This window comes from Pristis pectinata, chromosome 6 (genome assembly GCF_009764475.1).
Source record: "Pristis pectinata isolate sPriPec2 chromosome 6, sPriPec2.1.pri, whole genome shotgun sequence".
NCBI classification, from domain to species: Eukaryota; Metazoa; Chordata; class Chondrichthyes; order Rhinopristiformes; family Pristidae; genus Pristis; species Pristis pectinata.
The window spans coordinates 31199155-31220835 of NC_067410.1; the positions used below are offsets into that span (position 1 = coordinate 31199155).

The 21681-nt window shown below is 39.7% G+C and overlaps 1 protein-coding gene across 2 annotated transcripts in view; it reads left to right on the forward strand.

The window, feature by feature from the left end:
* The window catches only part of slc25a26 (solute carrier family 25 member 26), a 189511-nt gene that overhangs the window by 95958 nt on the left and 71872 nt on the right, over positions 1 to 21681 (forward strand). The window contains exon 8 of one of the 2 annotated variants that reach the window (XR_007956485.1): positions 15033 to 15072. The exons of the other annotated variant lie outside the window; for it this stretch is intronic. The gene's annotated coding sequence lies outside the window, so the exon portion shown is untranslated. Of the gene's footprint in view, positions 1 to 15032; positions 15073 to 21681 lie in introns of those variants that run through there. 2 annotated transcript variants of the gene reach the window in all.

Genomic DNA, 21681 nt, shown 5'->3' on the forward strand with positions numbered 1-21681 from the left:
CAAGACTCCTACCCTTAATACTATACTCTGCCATCATATTTGACCTACCAAAATGAACCACTTCACACTTATCTGGGTTGAACTCTATCTGCCACTTCTCAGCCCAGTTTTGCATCCTATCTATGTCCCGCTGTAACCTCTGACAGCCCTCCATACTGTCCACAACACCTGCAATCTTGGTGTCATCCACAAACTTACTAACCCATCCCTCCACTTCCTCATCCAGGTCATTTATAAAAATCACAAAGAGTAAGGGTCCCAGAACAGATCCCTGAGGTACACCACTGGTCACCGACCTCCATGCAGAGTATGACCCGTCAACAACCACTCTTTGCCTTCTGTGGGTCAGCCAGTTCTGGTTCCACAAAGCAATGTTCCCTTGGATCCCATTCCTCCTTACTTTCTCAATAAGCCTTGCATGGGGTACCCTATCAAATGCTTGCTGAAATCCGTATACACAACATCTACTGCTCTCCCTTCATCGATGTGTTTAGTCACATCCTCAAAAAATTCAATCAGGCTCGTAAGGCAGGACCTGCCCTTAACAAAGCCATGCTGACTATTCCTAATCATATTATACCTCTCCAAATGTTCATAAATCCTGCCTCTCAGGATCTTCTCTATCAACTTACCAACCACTGAAGTAAGACTCACTGGTCTATAATTTCCCTGGGCTATCTCTACTCCCTTTCTTGAATAAGGGAACAACATCCGCAACCCTCCAATCCTTCGGAACCTCTCCCATCTCCATTGATGATGAAAAGATCATCGTCAGAGGCTCCGCGATTTCCTCCCTCACCTCCCACAGTAGCCTGGGGTACATCTCATCCGGTCCTGGCAACTTATCCAACTTGATGCTTTCCAAAAGTTCCAGCACCTCCTCTTTCTTAGTATCTACATGCTCAAGCTTTTCAGCCTGCTGCAAGTCCTCACTATAATCACCAAGAACTTTTCCCGTAGTGAATACTGATGTAAAGTATTCATTAAGTACCTCTGCTATTTCTTCGGGATCCATACACACTTTGCCACTGTTGCACTTGATAAGTCCTATTCTTTCACACCTTATCCTCTTGCTCTTCACATACTTGTAGAATGCCTTGGGGTTTTCCTTAATTCTGCCCGACAAGGCCTTCTCATGTCCCTTTCGGGCTCTCCTAATTTCCTCCTTAAGCTCCTTCCTGTTAGCCTTATACACTTCCAGATCTCTAACATTATCTAGCTCTCTGAATCTTTTGTAAGCTTTTCTTTTCCTTTTGACTAGATTTATTACAGCCTTTGTACACCACGGTTCCTGTATCCTATTGTAACTTCTCTGTCTCAATGGAACATGCCTATGCAGAACTCCACACAAATATCCCCTGAATATTTGCCACATTTCTTCTGTACTTTTCCCAGAGAACATCTGTTCCCAATTTAAGCTTCCAATTTCCTGCCTGAGGGCCTCATAATTCCCTTTACTCCAACTAAATGCCTTTCTAGTCTGTCTGTTCCCATCTCTCTCCAATGCTTTTGTAAAGGAGATAGAATTATGATCACTATCTCCAAAATGCTCTCCCACTGAGAGACCTGACTAGGTTCATTTCCCAATACCAAATCGAGCACAGCCTCTCCTCTTGTAGGCTTATCTACATATTGTGTCAAGAATCCTTTCTGAACACACTTAATAAGCTCCACCCCATCTAAACCCCTTGCTGTATGGAGATGCCAATCGATATTTGGGAAATTAAAATCTCCCATCACAACAACTCTGCTATTATCACACCTTTCTAGGATCTGTTTCCCTATCTGTTCCTCGATACCCCTGTTACTATTGAGCGGCCTATCAAAAACACCCAGGGAAGTTATTGACCCCTTCCTGTTCCTAACCTCCACCCACAGATACTCCGTAGACAATCCCTCCATGACGTCCACCTTTTCTGCAGCTGTGACACTATCTCTGATCAACAGTGCCACTCCACCACCTCTTTTGCCTCCCTCCCTGTCCCTTCTGAAACATCTAAAATGCAGCACGTGAAGTAACTATTCCTGCCCCTGAGCCATCCAAGTCTCTGTAATGGCCATCACCTCGTAGCTCCAGTATTTATCCAAGCTCTAAGCTCATCCGCCTTGTTCACAATACTCCTTGCGTTAAAATAGACATATCTCAAACCGTCGGTCTGAGCATGTCCCTTCTCTATCACCTGCCTATCCTCCCTCTCATATTGTCTACAAGCTTTCTCTATTTGAGAGCCAAACACCTCTTCCCCAGTCTCTCCAGTTCGGATCCCACCCCCCAACAATTCTAGTTTAAACTCTCCACAGTAGCCTTAGCAAACCTCCCCGCCAGGATATTGGTCCCCCTGGGATTCAAGTGCCACCTGTCCTTTTTGTACAGGTCATCCCTGCCCCAAAAGAAGGCCCAATGATCCAGAAATCTGAATCCCTGCCCCTCACTCCAATCCCTCAGCCATGCATTTAATCTCCACCTCATTCTATTCTTATACTCACTGTCACGTAGCACAGGCAGTAATCCTGAAATTACTACCTTTGTGGTCTTGCTTCTCAACTTCCTTCCTAACTCCCTATCATCTTTTTTCAGGACCTCATCCCTTTTCCTACCTATGTCATTGGTACCAATATGGACCACGACCTCTGGCTGTTCTCCCTCCCTCTGCAGGATATCTTGGACGCGATCTGAAACATCCCGGACTCTGGCACCTGGGAGGCAAACTACCATCTGAGTTTCCTTCCTGCATCCACAGAATTGCCTGTCTGCCCCCCTAACTATAGAGTCCCCTATCACTACTGCCCTCCTCTCTTTCCCTACCCTTCTGAGCCACAGGGCCAGACTCTGTGCTAGAGGCACTGCCACTGTTGCTTCCTCCAGATAGGCTGTCTCTCCCAACAGTACCCAAACAGGAGTCCAGCCACAGGGGTACTCTCTAGTACCTGTCTCTTCCCCTTCCCCCTCCTGTCATTGACCAACTTGCCTGTCTCCCATGCCTCAGTGTGACCACCTGCTTATAACTCCTTTCTATCACCTCCTCATTCTCTCTGACCATATGATGGTCATTGAGCTGCATCTCCAGGTCCCTAACGCGGTCCCTTAGGAGCTGCAGCTCGACACACTGGGTGCAGATGTGGCCATCCTGGAGGCTGGGAGACTCCAGGACCTTCCACATCTGACACCAAGCACAGAAAACTGCACTCATACTGCTTCCTTTCCTCAGTTAGTACCTACCTCGCCTCGCCCCGTTACCGCCTAAGCCCGTTGAGCCAAAGCCCAATCACTCTGCTACCTCTCGCTCTGCTGCCTGCTCTGATGCTGCCCAGTGGATATGGCAGTCTTTTTAAACTGTTTGCGCACTACCGACTGACATCAGGCGCCTGCGCAGTCTGTCCCCGCTATCCCCGAACCATTAGAAAAAATACTTATCTTTTCAGAAGTCCTCAGCTGATTCCGCTCACTCGCCTCTCGCTCCTGATCGAAACCGCCAAAGATTCTACTTTTTTTTGCTCCAGCAAATGCCTTTGGCTGTTGTCACTGCAATCCAGTATTTACTGAGCAAAAGGAGGTCACCTCGACCTTCGAAGAAAAATAAAGAAATATTTTAAGCCACATTAAAACAGCTTCTGTCTTAGTGCATTCTGTGTTGCCTTCTCCTTGACAGTAGTTACCAAGTAGTAACTACCAAACCCATCAATGATGGTGTTAATTATGCAATTAAATTAAAAGTAGTAGAAATTTGAATATATTGAGGCAATGCCATTAAAGTAGCAATGCTTTTAATCCCAGCATGTCATATTAGAGATTAGAAAGTCTCTTTTTAATACCTGTTGCTGAAAAGCATTCTCCTTGTCCTTGCAGTGTTGCAGATATTTAAATTACTGACCTATCTTCCTTAGAAAGTTAGAATTAGCTGATACATTAGTGGAATTGTAACTCACTCCATTCCTTTGGACTAAATCTGTTGTATCTTAGATTTTCTAATGTCTTCTGAAGCTAAGTTATGCCAGTGGCCATTTCCCTGTGAGCCACTCCCTGCTCCATTCTTCTCGCCAGCTGCTCCCCTTTCAGCACTTTGCCATAACCACAGGTGATGCAGCGCCTGTCCTTTCACTACTTCCCTTCCAATCATCCAGGGAGCCAAACCATCCATTGAGGTGAAGCATCACTTCCAATTCGCCTCCACTTCTAACCCAGTGTATTGCTTCGACTTTCAAAATATGGTCTTGTTGGCATTGGAGATAGCAAATACAGATTGTGTGACGGCTTTGCTGAGCACCTGCAGTACGTCTGCAGGGGTGACACGGAGCTTTCTGTTGTCAGCCACAGTAATTCTCCACCCCACCACACTCTGACCTGTCTTGGCCTCCTGCGCTGTTATAACACGATCCAAAGTAAGCTGTAAGAATAATGCCTCATTTTTCATCTGGGAATTATGCAACCTTCATGACTGAGTGTTGAATTCTACAACTCTTACTTTCTCTGTCTATATCAGAACCGGCTAGCTAATACATTTGTCATATTGGCTCAGTTTCTTTCTCTCCATTAACCCAGTCTGATCTGCTGGGTATGTTCTGCAGCCCAACGTTTCACAACTCTTGCACTCTTTTGTCTGCATTCTCATTCTTTCACTGCCTTCTTTTTGCACCCTTTTATGAGCAAAGGACCATGTCCTGTCTATCTATCTGCTCCCATTAACCCATCGACCACATGACTTCATTTACAGGGACACAAGAAATTCTGCAGATACTGGAATCTGGAGCAATACACAAAAAGTGCTGGAGGAACTCAGTAGGTCAGGCCTAACCTGCTGAGTTCCTACAGCACTTTTTGTGAATGACTTCATTTACAGTTCATCTCCAAGGCAATCAGGCCTCATCTATCAGAAATATTCCCTTTGTCCTTTCCATCCCTTTTCCTCTCTCCCTGAACTTTAGCTTATTTTTCCCATTCCCAGTTCTGAAGCTCTGAAACTGCTTCTCTTTCCATAGATGCTGCCTGACCCGCTGAGTGTGTCTGGCATTCTGTTTTTATAAGGAAGATGAAACCAGCTTAATGTTTTATCTAAATACTTAAATGCACACTTATTAAAATAATAACAGGGTACCCATCTGCATTTGGGTATGTTGCTTGTGTTTCCCAAGCTTCTCTGTTATTGAGGATTCAGACAATTGACCAGATGAAGGGTCTTGACCTGAAACACCAACTGTCCATTTCCCTCCATAGATATGTTGCCTGACCTGCCCAGTTCCTCCAGCATCTTGCTCATTGGCCAACATGTTTGATGCAGCCCACCACCCTTGCTCACCTCCAACTGCACTTATTACACAGCTACACTTGCTTTTTGCAGCTTTGTTATAGGAAGCAGCCTTGAGGTCTGGATGCCACAGGAATCCCACAAAATGAGCTGTGGCTAGGCACCAAATCAGAGAGCCTGGGACCCTAGAGCACCCTCACAGCCCTTTGACAGCTTGCTCCCACCAAAGTCCTTTTAAACTGTTTTTGAATGTCTCTGATAATCAGAGGCATTTAAAAAAAACAGTTCACATGCATTAATTTTTTATAATTACTTATCAAAAATAATACATTAACTTAAAAATAGTTCAACTTGTGAGTCATTTATCACACACACAAAAATGAAGTGAAATAGAGAAAAATATACATCTACTTAGCTTTAAGGTCAGCAGCTCCTTTCAAACAAATGGGTTTGTGCTGCAAATGCTACCTATTCCCACTGTGCAGCTGAGAGTCTGGATGTGAAGTGCATCTCTGCCCTTGGCTCAAAATATTTGTGCTCTGCCACTGGAGCCACTGCTGAATTTAACAGTGGAGTGCAAAGCCAGATGCATTGGCATCAGATCTCCGGCTTGTGTCTATTTTTCTTGTTTCAGTGTGGAACACAGAAGTCAGAGATGAGCAGGGCTTATCTTTAGGTAAGCGTGAATGGGCCCAATTTTGTTTTTATGTTAGAACATTTGAAGAATAAATGCTCATCATAACAAATGTTCCCTTATGAACAAAATGAGACTTGATTGAAGGCAATTTTGAATAGCTGTTGCACTTCTGATGCAGAGAGAAGTGTACAGTAATTTAGAATTAATTAGAATTAATGAAGTTGAATTAATTTCAAAGTAGAATAATTTACTTTTCAAATGTGGGATATCTGTGCAGAATGTACAGTGTGTTTTACTATGCTGAGCTTTTATTACAATTTGTGAAAAGTGTCCAAGCTTTTGCAGGAAATCAGTTAAATGTTGGTTAAGGGAACAGAGTGCTTTTACTATTTAATTTATAAATAAACTTCAAAACTATAATTCATATGAAAATATTGTAGAAGGCAATTATTTGATGCCCTTAACACAAAACATTTTGGGGAATGGATGACTAGGTAAATGGTGGCGTACTGAATAAAATTACTGTGGGATCATAAAATAGATTGAGAGGAAAGACTTGGCCTTAGCACTTAATCAAGGGATTGAAAGGATGGACATTGCCCCTGCAATTCCCAACACAGGTATCCAGCTGCAGTCATGAACTATAAGAAGTGGATAGCAAAGATGGGCACTTCCTTGCAAGGGTGCATGGAAAATTAAATTACTCAGGTGTTCAGATATTCATCCTTGCATCTGGTTTCAGAATGATCGAGATTTGAGACAAGATTGTTTGTCCAACCGATTGAGTCAGAAATGGTGCCAAGCTCTGGGAACCAGAAGCAAATTCCTTTTTTGAAATATTTTCCATCTAAACTTTTGTTGCATCTACCAATGCCAATAATTAAGAGGGTGGCAAGTGGGTTTCTTTGAGCCAGTTTCTTTCACTTCCAATTGTCATCAGCTGTTGCAATAGCCCCTCTATTTTAAAAAAAACTGTTTTAAGGGTTTGGGCAGAAAAAGTAACCTTTTTTTCCCACTGATCTACTTAATCCATTTGATTATTTGATCATCATACACAAAATGCTGGAGGAACTCAGCAGGTCAGGCAGCATCTATGGAGGGAAACAAACAGTCAATGTTTCAGGTCGAGATCCTTCATCAGATCCTTCATCATTTATTTCCCTCCATAGATGCTGCCTGACCTGCTGAGTTCCTCCAAATTTTTAGTGTGTGGGATGCTCCAGATTCCAACATCTGCAGAATCACTTGTGTTTCCGATTATTTGATCATGATTTTTTCCTCGTTCTGGCATTTTGTATATAGTACCTGGTGTTCATTTAACAATTTAGACTGCATGTTTCCTGAATAACCAATAAAAGGACCAACTTGGATTTATATGGCAACCATCACTGTCTTCGGATGTCTCGAAGCTTTTTGCAGCCAATTTTTTTTGAAATGTGCTCTCTGTGGTATTGTGACAAACATTGGAGGCAATTTTCACACGTCAACCTCCTTGAAGGGCAATAAGATTATGATCAGTTTTAATGATAGTTGAAGTTAAAATATTAGGAACCAAAACTTAGCAATTCACAGATGTGTTATGGTTATTGTGCATTTTTTCATCTGCACCCTGGTTATTCAGCTTTAGTGCTTCATCTAGTTCCAAACATAGAATAAATAATGCAGTGGTATTGTGCAGTGGAACACTAGTGCATTCCTGAATTTGTGCCTATGTATAATGGTTTCTCGATTTCAGTTGTCCTACTTTTGGATGTAGGCCAGGCAGTAAAGAAAGCTGAGCACTCTCTGTGTTCTCGTAATGTTCTGTGGCTGGCTACTGAGTAGCTTATTTTGAGTCCTTTAAACAGCCTCTGGTTTTTTTCCAGATGGAGAAGGGAGCATGGTATATTCTGGCAAAGAGAGCTCAACAAATGGGGCTTGTTAAGAGGATAGAAGGCTCGGAATTTCAGGAGAAAGTGTATGGATGCAGAATTGTTAACACTAAGTGAATGCAGCAGTGGATGTTTTTCAGATTGGGAGACATTTGGAAGTCTATTTGCAGCAAAATTTTTCTTTTACTCTGCACCTTTTCTCCCACATAACTTCCTTAAATGACATTGACAATAAAAGAATACTCAAGATTAATCTCCAGTGTGATTTTTATTTTTAATTTCACAGGTCTGAAAAACATTATTGCTTGTTTAGTCAGTGCAACCAGCTTTTATTAACCCCATTTTCCCCTGAAACCATGCTATTTAAAGAGGACACAATTACCTTCACTCAGATCTGTGATCTCCAGCAATCTCAACACATGTGCACATGTATGCCTCAGCTGCATTGTCCATGGAGATCCAAGGTCGCAGTGACTCACAGGTTCCTAGGCTTGAGATCATCCCAGGCTGCTGCTGTTAACCTCTGCCGTGTATCACAGTTTACTGCTCACTGCTGCTTCAGGGAGTTCATCCACACTCCACAAGCAGAAGCAGCCAGAGCAGGCTCTGTTTTTCAGTAACTGTTCTACTCTGTTCCAGTGCCTTCCCTTCATCATTATAATATCCATTCATAATGTAGCAGCATTCCCCTGTAGCTGAAAGGATGCTGCTTTCAGTAACATTGTTTTATGTTACTTTTTGAGAACAGGGTTGAAATCACAGCTGCTGGGCTAAATTCTGGTCCTGCAAGGAGTTGTGATAGAATAAAATGCACCGCACTAAAACTGGCACAATATAGCATTAGACAAGAAAACCTGGGAACATTGTTCTATGAACCTTGTAATAGTGATCGTTTTGTGACCTATATAAATAGTTTCAGAGGACACACACCCCCAACCTTTTTCAATATTGCTTTACAACATTTCAACAATGTCCAGGCCAGAATGTGAAATGGCACTAGCAGGCACAAGGAGACAATAGGAGAAGTCGGCCACCTGGCTCCTCAAGCCTGCCCTGCCATTTAATATGATCTTGGCTGATCTCTGCTAGCCTCAACTCCTCTTCTGTGCCAGTTTCCCATCACCCTCAATTACTCTCTGATCACTTTAGAAGGACAAATATGAAAAGCCAGTATACTAGAAACAAGCACTATTTTGAAAACATAGATTAGAAACTAGCATTTAGTGCTTATGTACACAAAAGGTGACACATAGCAAGTAGGGAAAATGGTTTAAAAAGCTTATTGGTGACTTGGTTTTATAAATGGAGGGACAGAATGCAAAGACCTTGAGATTATGCTCGAACTTTAAAGATCACTGATTAAAGTTCAGCTGGAGTATTGTGGATAATTCTGAAAATCACACTTTAGAAATGAAATAATGGGTTTAACTGTACTGAGGAAGTTTGCCAGGATGTTGATTATGGGGGAGGTTTGAAAATTTAGCTGCCCTTGGAGCAGGGGTGAATTTTGAGTGACCTAATAAAGGTCCTGCTGAGTAGCTTAGTAATCAATTGCCTTAAATATTAAAGATTAGAGCAAAGATCTAGAGCGAGATGAGATTTTGGTTAACTAAGGCAATTGCAGTGACTATAACAACTGGTGAGTAGAAACTGGATAAGACAGTCTGGCCAGTGAGCATTTAAGGGTTGTGAAGCTTTATAGTATGGATGCATACTTTTCAGAAAAGCCTTGCTGTCAAATTGGTTGCAAGTTTAGACCATGTTTTTAAGCTTTAGCCCGGGCTCAGGAAGAATTCACCTTGTGTATAAATTGGCAAACTTTATTGAACTGCTGATCTGTACTACAATGATATAACTAAGCAGAAACATCATTTTTTAATACTTAAGTGTTGAAAAATATCAGAAATAGCCCTCAATCCAATTTGATTTTCTTTTTGCATTGCTTATTGTTTATGTGAAATATAAATTGGATCCCAATATTTTAACATGAAAATATTACTAACACTTCCAAGCATATGTAATAATTAGTTCATTGCAAATTCCTTTGCCATCACTGAAAGTCTGTATCTTATGCTGCAGAGTATACCATATTGTCTTATCTGTTTCACTTTGTGCAGCGCTTCTGTTAATCCAGTAATATAATGAGTATCTTCTGTGCAATGTACGATTCCTCTTTGCATGGGACATATTTCCGTCTTATTTATGCAGTCAGACATTTTGTCACACTTGATTGTTTAACATAAATTACCAGCAATTCAGATTGACAAAGTATGAATATCAAAAATGGCACTTTGGCCTCGAAACTGCTTTAGACTTGGGAATGCAATCCATCCTGAATTACTTGATCAGATGATCTTATTAAAAAGGAGAGTGGTAAAAAGAAATTACTTTTAATAGTTTAGAAATAATTTTTCATCTGGTGTTATTTTCTTAATAACTAAATATTTAAAATCCAATTCAAATTTCAAAGCAAAAAGGCAGAAACAATAGATTTCACAACATGATTAAATCTAACAGGAACATCCTCTTGTGCTGCCTTTGAGTATTTTGGTTTAGGTTTTCTTCTGAAAGCCTCAGTCTGTACATTTAAAACCTGGCCGTGGAGTTGTTATTTCCCCCCCAGCTAACGATGGATTCTGTAATCTCATTGTGAGTGTGGAGTTTGGACACTTCCACAGTGCATCAGTTTGTAACTTGGCAGCTCCACTGTATGTTTCTTTCCAACCCCCAAGAGCATCTGGTTATTTTCCAGCATTATTTCAGGGAAAGCTAAAAGATGTATTTCAAAACATTTAGGTAAAACTTACCATTGATTTGTTTGAAGACACAAACTGTAGGAAAGAGACAAATAGGCTTCTACTTTAGACATGATAGTACACCTTGCACATCTGTGCTGCTTTTGCTTATCTTCAAGTTTCAAAACAAAGCATTTTTTTCTGCGTATTTGTGTCATTGTGTGTGTGTGTTTATGTGTACCCAGCCTATATTTTTTAGAATCAACATCTTGAAATGGAAACAATCATATGTTCAAAGAATTTCTGAGCATCAGAAACAATGTTTACCCTTAGCCAATTGGTTTCAATCCCAACTCTTTTAAATGACTCATACCAATTAGACTTTGACTCAAAGGACGACACTGTTTACAGTGAAATAATATTAGCTATGGTAATGCTGTCCATTTAAAACAGCGGCTTGGACCTCGCAGGCAAAGCATGAAGGTACTGTTTGAAACTGGTGGTGTTTAGCCTTTGGCTGGCAGTAAGTATAGGACTCCTGCAAAGGAGTGGTCTCAAAGGAGGATATCCCATACTTATAGACAGATTCAGAATGTATAATCTGCTTGCTCTCGAGCTATATTCAGTAGACAGCCCAGAGTTGGGGGTTCCCGAGCATTACACTGGAGAATTGCTCCTTGAATCCTGCACCCCGGTTAGATTGAGCACAGGTTCTGAGATGCTATTCATTTCCATTGGGATTGTACAGCTATTGATTAAGAGACAAATGAGAAGGTGCGGAAGACCCATCTCAAATTTGGCTGCCCGCAGAAATTACTCTCCACCTTGCACTTGTTCCATGACAGCATACAAGTAGTGATATGGGTTTACAGCAGAACCATTCTCAGAGGACTGGTGTATCATTGCCTCAACACTTTCCTGCCATAACATTGCATCTCACCTCTGACAAACTTCCCGTGAAAGTGGACCTAATCTTAAGAAGTAATGGGAAGTTGCTCAGCCTATGGGAATTAAACTCCAGAACCAAGGTTACCAAACTTCCGTAGTTGAGCTGCAGTGCTTTGGAAAATGTAGACTACCTCCCATTATCTCCGAAGCCACGACACAACAAAGTTAGATATCGATGATGAATTCTCAGTGATGTGGATCATCCTCACTGCACGGCCACTTGGGCCATGCCACTGGAATCTCGGGGGCCAAGGGCCAGTAATTTTTGCCCTCTGCATCCAGACCCAGTAAGTACAAGAGTGGAGAGTCCACACATGGCAATCCTGAGTGTAAACATTGCTGTGCCGAGTTCCAGCTCAGTGTGCTTACTGAATGTAATTGGGAATTCACCATTATTCTTCACATTCCGAGTAATCTGACAGTTATCAGGGATTGGTCTGAAAGGGCACCAATTTCCTTTAGTTTCTTAATGATACATTCATTGCCATTGTGTCTTTTTTCCCCACTTTATTTTACACAGGCCATCCCTTTTAAGAGTGTACCAGGCCATTCTTTTGTTGAACTGTTCTACTTTGGACAGCTCAAGGCTCACTATGATTTTTGTACATTTAAAACCATGATTCCATTTGTGTGTGTTCTTTTATCTCTCAAGGCAAGTTTTAAAATTGATCTCCTCTGCACTTGGATCAATGCTCACATGATTTTTTTTTCCAAGGGCTTTTAATGAATCACACTGTTGCATTCTTAGAGTTCTTGCAAAAATTCAACAGGGATCACAATAAAGAAGCTCTAGTGATTTTTGACAGTATGAAAAAATCCAGATAGCTTAAACAATGAAGTCTCGCACTGAAAACTATTCTCACTTATGCCCTCAGAGGAAACTTCAGAGAAGAAATATTGGAAGAGGAATTTGCCGAAGTCTTAAGTTTCCTGATCTGAGTTCATAGAACAGAGAAATTGAAAGAGGTTCATGATAAGAAATGGTTTGCATTGGAAGATTGAATTCCTACAGAGGGTATACTGTCAGCAAAGTTAATTCCACTATCCCTGCATTGATTGTCAGTACCTGTGTCAAACTTGAGACACAAATCAGCAAGTGTTTTAAGAAAAAGAATATTTCTGCCTGTCATGGATGAAGTGGTAATGCCGGAAGCAGCTTGCACCCTCGAGAAATTATAAGACTCAAATTAGCTATTTTAAGAAAATTTGTTTCTCGCTGTTGTGTCAACTTTTTGATGTAGTGGAGACATCACATTCCTTGATATTAGATGAAGTTCTTTCTCACAAGGATATATTGGACAAAAAATTGAAAACTGAGGGAACTAATGAAATGCTTAACATGTACTGCGTTGAGTGAAGGAATATGCCAGGAAGCTGCATGATTTATTTATTCAAAATGTCATATTTTTGTCTTGGGCAATCCAGGTGATGGGTATCTGGTTCTAGAACAAGCTATTGGTCAATGGCTCAGACTCTGAACCTTAATGAACTCTTGCATTCAAATCTGGACAACTATTCCAAATCTGTACCTTGTTTTTTTTCAAAAGCTTCAAACAACCTTTTGTATCTCTTCCAACTATACCATTGATACTCTTATTCTTTTGATGACCCTGACTCATTTACACTATTAAAGTACCACATAACTTTATCTGTTACATTATTTTCTAAATACTGATGCCATGACTGAACTTCTGGATTAATTTCATTTCTGCTCTGAGTTTGTAAATAAGTGATCAACAGGTTGGGCTATATTTTTTCTATATAAATGTGATAGTACACTGCATTATCTCAAAATAAATTGATATTATCATGCATATCCATAAACCCTATCCAGAAGAACCATTTTTCCTCCATCTTTGAGGATGATCAGTTGTGTAGGCCATTGTCCTCTTGAAGCAGCTTTGCATCCCCTCTGCAATCAGGTGCCCAGTTATGAAAATGAATTTTGCGATATTTGATCAAAGGCATTGAAAGAGCTGTTTGCTAACTTTGGTTGCAGAATCTATCCTGGCAGTAAACAAACAGTTAGTGATGTTGACATTGACCAAGGAGAGAGTCTGTAATTAGGTGGTCTTTTTTTTCCCATTGTACATTGGATGGCATGTAGGCAGAATGATTGCCCCAATTTTTGCTATCATTTTAGTCTGTCATTACAAAGAAGAATTGTATGCATAGCAATCTGAAATAAGTACTCAGCAATGACATCCATGCATCTGAACACATAGAAGAAAAAATCTGAAGCCATAAATCTTTTATTATCTAATATATTGGTAATAGAGTTCTGGAATTTCAATTTCATTTTTCTGCTTGCTCTCATCTTACCATTTGTACCATTTGAATGGGAGACAGATGCAATTAACTGTATCACGGGCGTACATGCAGATCCTGTACTGTCATTTTATACAAATAACTTTTCCAGTGAATTATTACCTTGGCTTGAAATGTTTATTCAGAGAGTGTGAAATAAATGCCTTTCAGAAGAAGAAAGCAATTGAAAAGCAATTGTGCCACAATTATGGCACAAAATACTTAGCCTGTTACAAAGTGAAGATATCTTATTTCTGAGGTGAAATTTGTTTTAATGCAATTACTGCAGTTGTTAGGAGATTTGAAGTTCACTCAGACATGTTCACATCTCTTTTTTTAGAAAAATGTATTTGTAGTACAGAATGATAGATTTAAGTATTTTCTTTTTTGTGATTGTGCAGATAAGTAATATTAAACTGACAAATGTACAATTCAGCTGTAAATCTTGTGCAAAGTTTGATCTAACTGCAGTAACATTCATCTTGGAGAAAGTAGCCAGAGTGAGCTAAAATACCAGAGAGATTTTAAGGACGGGTTAAACGAAAGTCTGCAAACAACAGAGTCTACCTCTGAGGCCTATTTCCATAGTGTCAAGAAATAACTGTAACTTGGTGCAGGAGGTTTCCATTGAAGCAGCTTGCTTTGTTCAGAAGCCTGGGTGTTAAAAATGATGCCACGTTATGGACATTTGTTTCACTTTTGAGTTGCATCGTAAGCATTTCTGTGCAAAATGATTCAGAGCTTCAAAACCTTGCTGATCAGCTGAATTTAAAATTAGCTTCCAGAGATGTAATATTTTATTCACACCATGCAATACCATCAAACTTAATCTAAAAATCCTCTCAAACATCAGGATTGAATGAAAAACTGACCATCATTCAGTTTACTTGGTCATTTTTTTTTGCCTGAGAAAATACCTAATAAGTAATGTCTCCACTGATAAAGAGAGAAGGTACAGGCTAAAGATTTGGGTCTGGGTGTCTTGTCAGAACTGGTTATTTGTTGGAAAAATATAACTCCTTCAGTGGAACTGAACAAAACGAAAAGGGTGTGGGGTGGGAGGGGGAGACAAAGGGAATTTGGATGAATGTCTCAACAGGTTTATTTGAAAGAGGAGAAATAAAAACTGCTGATGCTAGAAATTTATCAAAAAAACAAAAATTGCTGAAAAAACTCAGCACGCCAGATAGCATACATGGAAAGAGAAAACAAATAACACATCGGGTTCAAGACCCTTCATTAAATAAAGGGTCCTTGACCTGAGGTATTGACTATGTTTCTCTTTCCACAGATGCCGCTTGTTCAAGTTTTATTGAAAAGTTGAAGAGTTGAATAATGTTTGGAGATGAGTATTACCCAATTCAAGCAATTCTTAGACATTGCAAAGAAGTGATCTCTACTTCACCACAAGCAATGTTGGATTCTGTCAGACTTGGCTCAGAAGTGGAAAAAAGCAACTGATGATTTGAGAAGAGTGACAGAGTGTGAGCCTCTGCAGTTTGTGATCAGAGATGCTCTACAGAGCAGGGACACAGCAGAGATTCTGGGCAGGACAGAAGAAACATGGAACTGGAAGTATAATGCTTGAGGGGATTGATTTTCCTACCTGTAACAGTGCAATAAATCCTTCTTTTAATGTACTGTATCAGTTGCAGTGGGACATGAACAGAAAAAGAAAATCTACGGTGTTCTTTTTCCTCTGGTCTTGTGCACACGTTGAAAAGGTCTAGGCAAAAATGGAAGAAAAACAGACAAGAGTTGTTTGCCATTTATTTCAACTATTTCGATATCCCGTAGAAAATTGTTTGCAGGTGGAATTCAGATTCTTCAAAGTGGGAGGTAAATTTATTACAAATATTGGGAGAATATTATGGATGTCATCCACATTAAACAGGCCAAAATCGTTTCGCATTGGGAAACAGAATAATTTCAAAAGGAAGTTTTAAAAAAAATCCAATAAAATTAATAAAGGACAGATGATCTCTGTCAGAACAGGAAAAATGGAACAGAGATGTGACGAAGCCACAACGTTAAGAGTGTATCATGGATGGTTAAGTATCCAATTTGGCATAGGTGCACCTTTTACACATTCTACCATGGAAGTCTACCACCTGCCATATTAATGGAAGTGTTCTACATAGATGCCCAGTAGCTGCACCTGAAGAAGAATTTAGGGCCTTTGTACCTGTTCGTTGGAAGCTGAAAGCATGTTTAAACCCCTCCAGAAAGCAAGCTTCCCTTAATGCAATAGGTCTAATTTTGAGTAGCCCTGTTTATCGGTAGATGTACCAAACACATCTCGTACTTTAGACCTAATATGACTTTCAATATCTTCTGTTTTTTTTTAATTCTTACTGCTATTACTGTATGTCCTTCAAACTTACAGCCCAAGCTCATTTGGCGCCACTTTCCCTCAACAACTGGCTTTTTGTAACACTCAAGCGATCTCAGTCAAGTCTATTCTTAACAAAACTAGTTACTGAAAACAAAGTAAAAAAAAAGTTTAAATTTTGTATTTTCTGACATCGGTATATATGGAATTGTGAACATTCACAGCCTTTCTATGCATGTGTCAATATTTTACTACTAAACTTTTAGTACAGACAATTCAGCGTTTCCAGCCTGGCCTTTTGGGTTCCTGCAGTCATCATTTGTATGGACAGACATTGGAAGGCAGCAGTACTTTAAGTGAAAAATCTGGGGAAGACAGCTGTTGAACAGATGGGAACTTGCTGACATAACAGAATACTAACTTGGCATTGCTACACACTTCAGTATTTCAAACCACAACCAATAGGAAAGCAATCTGTTTTTAACTAGCCCGCTGCTGTAGGTGGTGGAGTTTGTGCTAAGGAAAAACTGACTTCTGGCAGTTTTCCTTTGCAAATGTCCTTTTTGGTGGTTTATGCTTCTTTGGCTGCCTGATGGGTCTTTGAAAGTTACCTTAGCAGCCACAAGACCTTGGGACTTTATTGATATTGTCAATGGTTACAATGCAGATTAAATAAGACAAAGGGTGACTAAATATTTAAAAAAATAATTTCTGTGCAATTGCATTTTGCACATAGTGATATTTCAGGCCACCTTGATGGCAATGTTTCAGTAGTATGCTGTGACTATGCATATAATTGTGCCCATTATCATTGTTTGTCATGGCAGAGAAATAAAAACTGAAAATATAATGTAAATTCTTTACGAGGACAATTTTTGAACGGTTATCTGGGAAGCGAGGGGGTGGGGAAGGAAGAAGAGGGCGAGAGCAATGAATGAATCATGCATGGATTTTAAGTTGGGGTTCATGATAAGCTGTAATATCCTGTGAAAGGAAGTAAATGAGAAACAGGACGAAAATAGTTTCTCTTCCTGGGTTGAGGAAATTTCTTGTGCTGTTTCAGATCCACAAATCACAACCATTCCATTGCACTTAACATGTCTAGTTTGGAAACACAGCTGAGACTTTATAAATAATGTCAGGACTTAGAAAGATTAAACAGAATGAAGGTAAGAAAAATTGAACTTGCCACATGCCAATTTTAATCGCTCCACCTTGGCAGTGCAAGATACGGCTGCCAAAACCAAAGGCTCTGGAATTCCCTCACAAAACCACTCTATTTGTTGTCTCGAAATTTACCTCCTCGGCCAACTGTTTGCTGTGTCCTAATTTCTGAAGTGGCCCCATATCAAATTTATGATAACACTTTTATGCTACAACATGAGGTATTCTGCTCTGCTTAAATTTCCTGCATAAATGCAAAGAGTTGTGCTATTTAATGGGTTACTGAAGCAGTGCCTGCTTTCAGAGTTACTATGTATCGTGTGATGTTAAACTGAGGCCCCATCTGCTTTATGAGGTAGTCGTAATAGATCCCACGGTACTGTTTCACAGAAGAGGAGAGCAGATATCTCCTGTGTCTTGACTAATATTAATTCCTTAGTCAAAATTGCTAAAAAAACAGATTAACTTATCATTATCACGTTGATATATTTGTGAGTTTGCTGTGCTCAAATTGGCTGCTTTGTTTCAGCATAAAGCACCCCAGGGAGTTCTGAAAATGATCCCTATATAAATTCAAATGTTTAGCAGATCCTAACGATAATTATTGTTTTTTTTCATCATTCCCTGTGCCTCCATATCCTTTCTTGTGTGCCAATCAAAGCCATTCACAACACTTGTACTCCATGTGGTTCTAACCAAGTTTCTATACAAATAGAACCAATATCGTTTTTTTAAGTAATTCCAGAATTACAATGTGGATGAAGGCAAAATCCAATTTATTCTTCTATTTATAACCTGAGGCAATATTACATCTTGAACTTTTCCTGTTTGAGGAAACAATTTTCATAGCCAAATTGTTGCTTTGGATTGAGGCTACAGCTCCAATATGTAAGGGGAAGCTGTGATGGTGGTGGGGAGGTTCAAATGGATGAGGAATTTCTGGAGGCCAGAATGGCAGATAGACATTTTTCCCATTTTTTCCTCTTAGAAGGCAGTCAGATTTGGCTGGCTGGGCAGCTAAACTCACCTCTCATGACATGGTACCCAAGTTTGCCAACAGTCTGATTTCATCAATGTTTACCATGAATTTGGATTGATTCACAATTTCATTGACTTTGGTTTTCCAGTCTGCACTTTGTCCTCTGAAGCAAGATTATATTCTGGAATGCAGGCTACAGCTCAAATATACACAAACAAAATAAAATCACCTTTATGTTCAAAGGGCCAAATGTTACGCCATTGTGCACACAGCTTTACAACAGACAAGTTTTTACCTTTGTTCCGACTGCTTTTGATTTAAGTTTAGTTAGAAGCAAAAACCCTTTTGGTTCTGAACTAGACGGTGGGATAATCTGTTGGCAAGAGGTCCAGGTCAGTGACAATCCGACATTGAATAAATCTGTCATCGATATTTATTCCATATGTGATCTGATTTTTTGACAATCTCCACTAAAATTTAATCCGATCAAAGGTGTCTCAGTAATTAAATTCATATTGCTGTTCTGAGAAAGTTCCAGCTCTGCAGCTATTTTAAATGAATAAAGCCCTTGACTAAATATTGCCAAATGTAAGGTGATCCTGAGACCTTAATGCAGGATTACAAATCCTGAAGTGGAGCCTGACAGCTGCCTTGCATGGACTTTGCAGCTTTAAACATGGCATTTAAGCACGTGGAGCTTGCAATTTAACTTTGCAAGTACAAATATCCATAATGAATCTAAAATGTAAATAGTGAAATAAATTTGTAAAGTTTACATGTAGAATGAGCTCCAAGTAGTTAACAATTCAAATTCTTCCACTCAGGGTTTCAGGGTTTCAGGGCTTGAAAAGTTGATAGAAGCTAGTGGGTACAGAGATGTCCAATAATGAGCATTTAGATAAGCCAAACCATGTTGTAAAGACAATGTGTTCAAATTTTAAAAGAGCTATTTTGCTTCATCAGAACTGAGTTCAGATAAAGAGTATTTTAATTATGTCTTTTTCACCCAGAAATTAAGAACTTCCTGTTTCCTTATTCTTTTGGTGGTTACTCTGTGGTTTGTTTTTTTGCTGCCTCACTTTTGAATTACCTTTTTCTTGGGTACCTAGCTTTATTTCCTTCATTGAGTGAGACAAGACCCAGTTCTCCACTTAACCTGTGGACTGAAAAATTTCAAAGTGAATTTGTTAATTTTGATAGGAGAGGGTGTTTAGGGATAAGGAATCATTCTGAATGAATGGAGCCAAGATCTAGAAGGATCAAGATATAATTAAATGCCAGAATACCTATGAGGGATTGAATGGTTTTCTCCTGTTCCTTTGCTCCTAAGTAACGTGTTACTCAATACCCTAATCCAAATAGAAATTCACATCCCTAGTTCTCCATTAAGTAATTAATTCTACTTCTCATTATCTTATGTTAGTATCTAAACTAAGTATTTTCATGCTTCCATTAAAAAGAAATATAGAACTACCTTTTAATGTTGCAGATTTCACAACTTTAGTCTATAAGCACCTCAAAGTCGAGTACTTTGGAAAAATCAGCAATTTGTTAAAGTAGGGAATCTCTCATCTATCTTGCTTGTGTCTATCGAGAGAATCCTCTGACTACCTTAGTTGCATGCAGTCAGCTCTTTTGGGGAGCCCACATTGTTTGCAAATCTGACACCAGGCTCCCAAAACAGATAAACTATTCTAAACTCCATCACAGCAAGAGATTACCAGGTGGACAGAAAGAAAAATTCAAGGATATTCTCAAAGCCTCCTTGGGGGGAGAAACTGCAACATCCTCACAATCTCTTGTGAATTCCAGGCCCATGACCATTCAAAGTGGAGAAGGAGCATTTTGGACAGCACTGACAACCTTGAGTCTATACATTGGGAACACACAGAAATGTACCTATTGTAAATGTCGTAAAATGGACACCATCTCAGAAGCTATTCCATCTATTTGCCCCACCAAGCACATCCCACCCCCACTGGGATTGGGTGGGGTTCAGGACAGGAGGGAAAACAAATAATCTCTTCTGAGTGATCAGCTAAGAACATGGTCTAAACCTGTATTTCAATGCAAATTAGGTATTTTTATTTTGCCATGCTATCAAACCTTTATCAGGCACGAGTAATCTATATTTTTAAGCACTTTTACTTTGTTGTGCTTTATCTTTCTGTGTCCACAAGAAAAATTCTCTCAGGCAGAGTTTAAGCAGGATCAAGGGATTAATGTTTGAAATGTTTTAATAGAGTCAAGGATGGCTTGACAATGAATTGATGTGCCTTGGTGAAATTTCCTTCTTCCATCAGAGAAGCAAAAACTATAAGAATACGTTGGTCATTATAGCTGTAGCTCTGTGGCCACATTTGTAACAGAGTCACTACCTGCTCAACAATAAAAGGAACAATTTTGCATAAGAATAAAATTTAATAAGGGGGACTGTGAAAGATGATTACTTAATAAAATTCCATTAGTGATTATAAAAAAGGATTGTGTTCTTTGAAATAAAAGAACATTCTGGTTACTGGGGTTTGGGGGGGGGGGGGGGTTGGTGGTGGAGGAAGGAATTGTCCTGCGGGGTGAAAGGAAATCATCATTTAAGAGGGTTACTGTGTACTGAAACAACAAACAATCTGCTGGAGGTTCTCAGCGGGCTGAGCAGCATCTGTGGGGGTGGGGCAGAAAGGAATTGTCACCGTTTTGGGTCGAGCCATCTGCATCAGGCTAACTGTGTACTGACCTTCATGCCCTTTGATTTAGAAAGCTCTATCAATTCTTTCCTTAATTGTTCTCAGACATGCCCTCTCTCCAATACTACAATATTCTCCTTCATCAGGATGGCTACTCCCCTTTCTTTCTTTTTCCTATCTTTCCTGATAAACTAATCATAAAGCTTTTTTTTGGAAAATTTTACATCTGAGGATGAGGTTTCACAGAATTGCAGAATGGTTGCAGTACAGGGAAAGCCACTCCCACCATCAAATCCTTACTGGTTTTATATAAGATGAATCCAATTCATCCTAGCTTGCCCTGTCTCCAAAGCCCAGAAGTCTTTCCCCTTTAAGTACTTATCCAGCTCCATTTTGAACACTACAGTTACACTTGCCAAGGCATTTACTCAATCAAGTAAATGTTGAAAATGCCTGTAGAACTGCTTTAGATAAAGGTTTCCTGTTCAATTCTCACCACTCAACACACAAAGATATATTATCTGATCGTTTTTGCATCGCTCTTTGCTTGAACTTGCTGGGAGAAAATTAGCTGTCCTATTTTCAACATAACTACCACAACTATATTTCAAAAATACATTATTGTCTGCAGAATGCCTCAGGATGCCCTGAAATCTTAGAAGGCACTTATTAATGCAAGTCATTCTTCCCTTTTTGAATTTTTTGGTTTGCATACTTGATTATCATCAGTAAACGATGATCACCTAAATATGTTTTAATAAACAAAGTAAGTATTACCTTT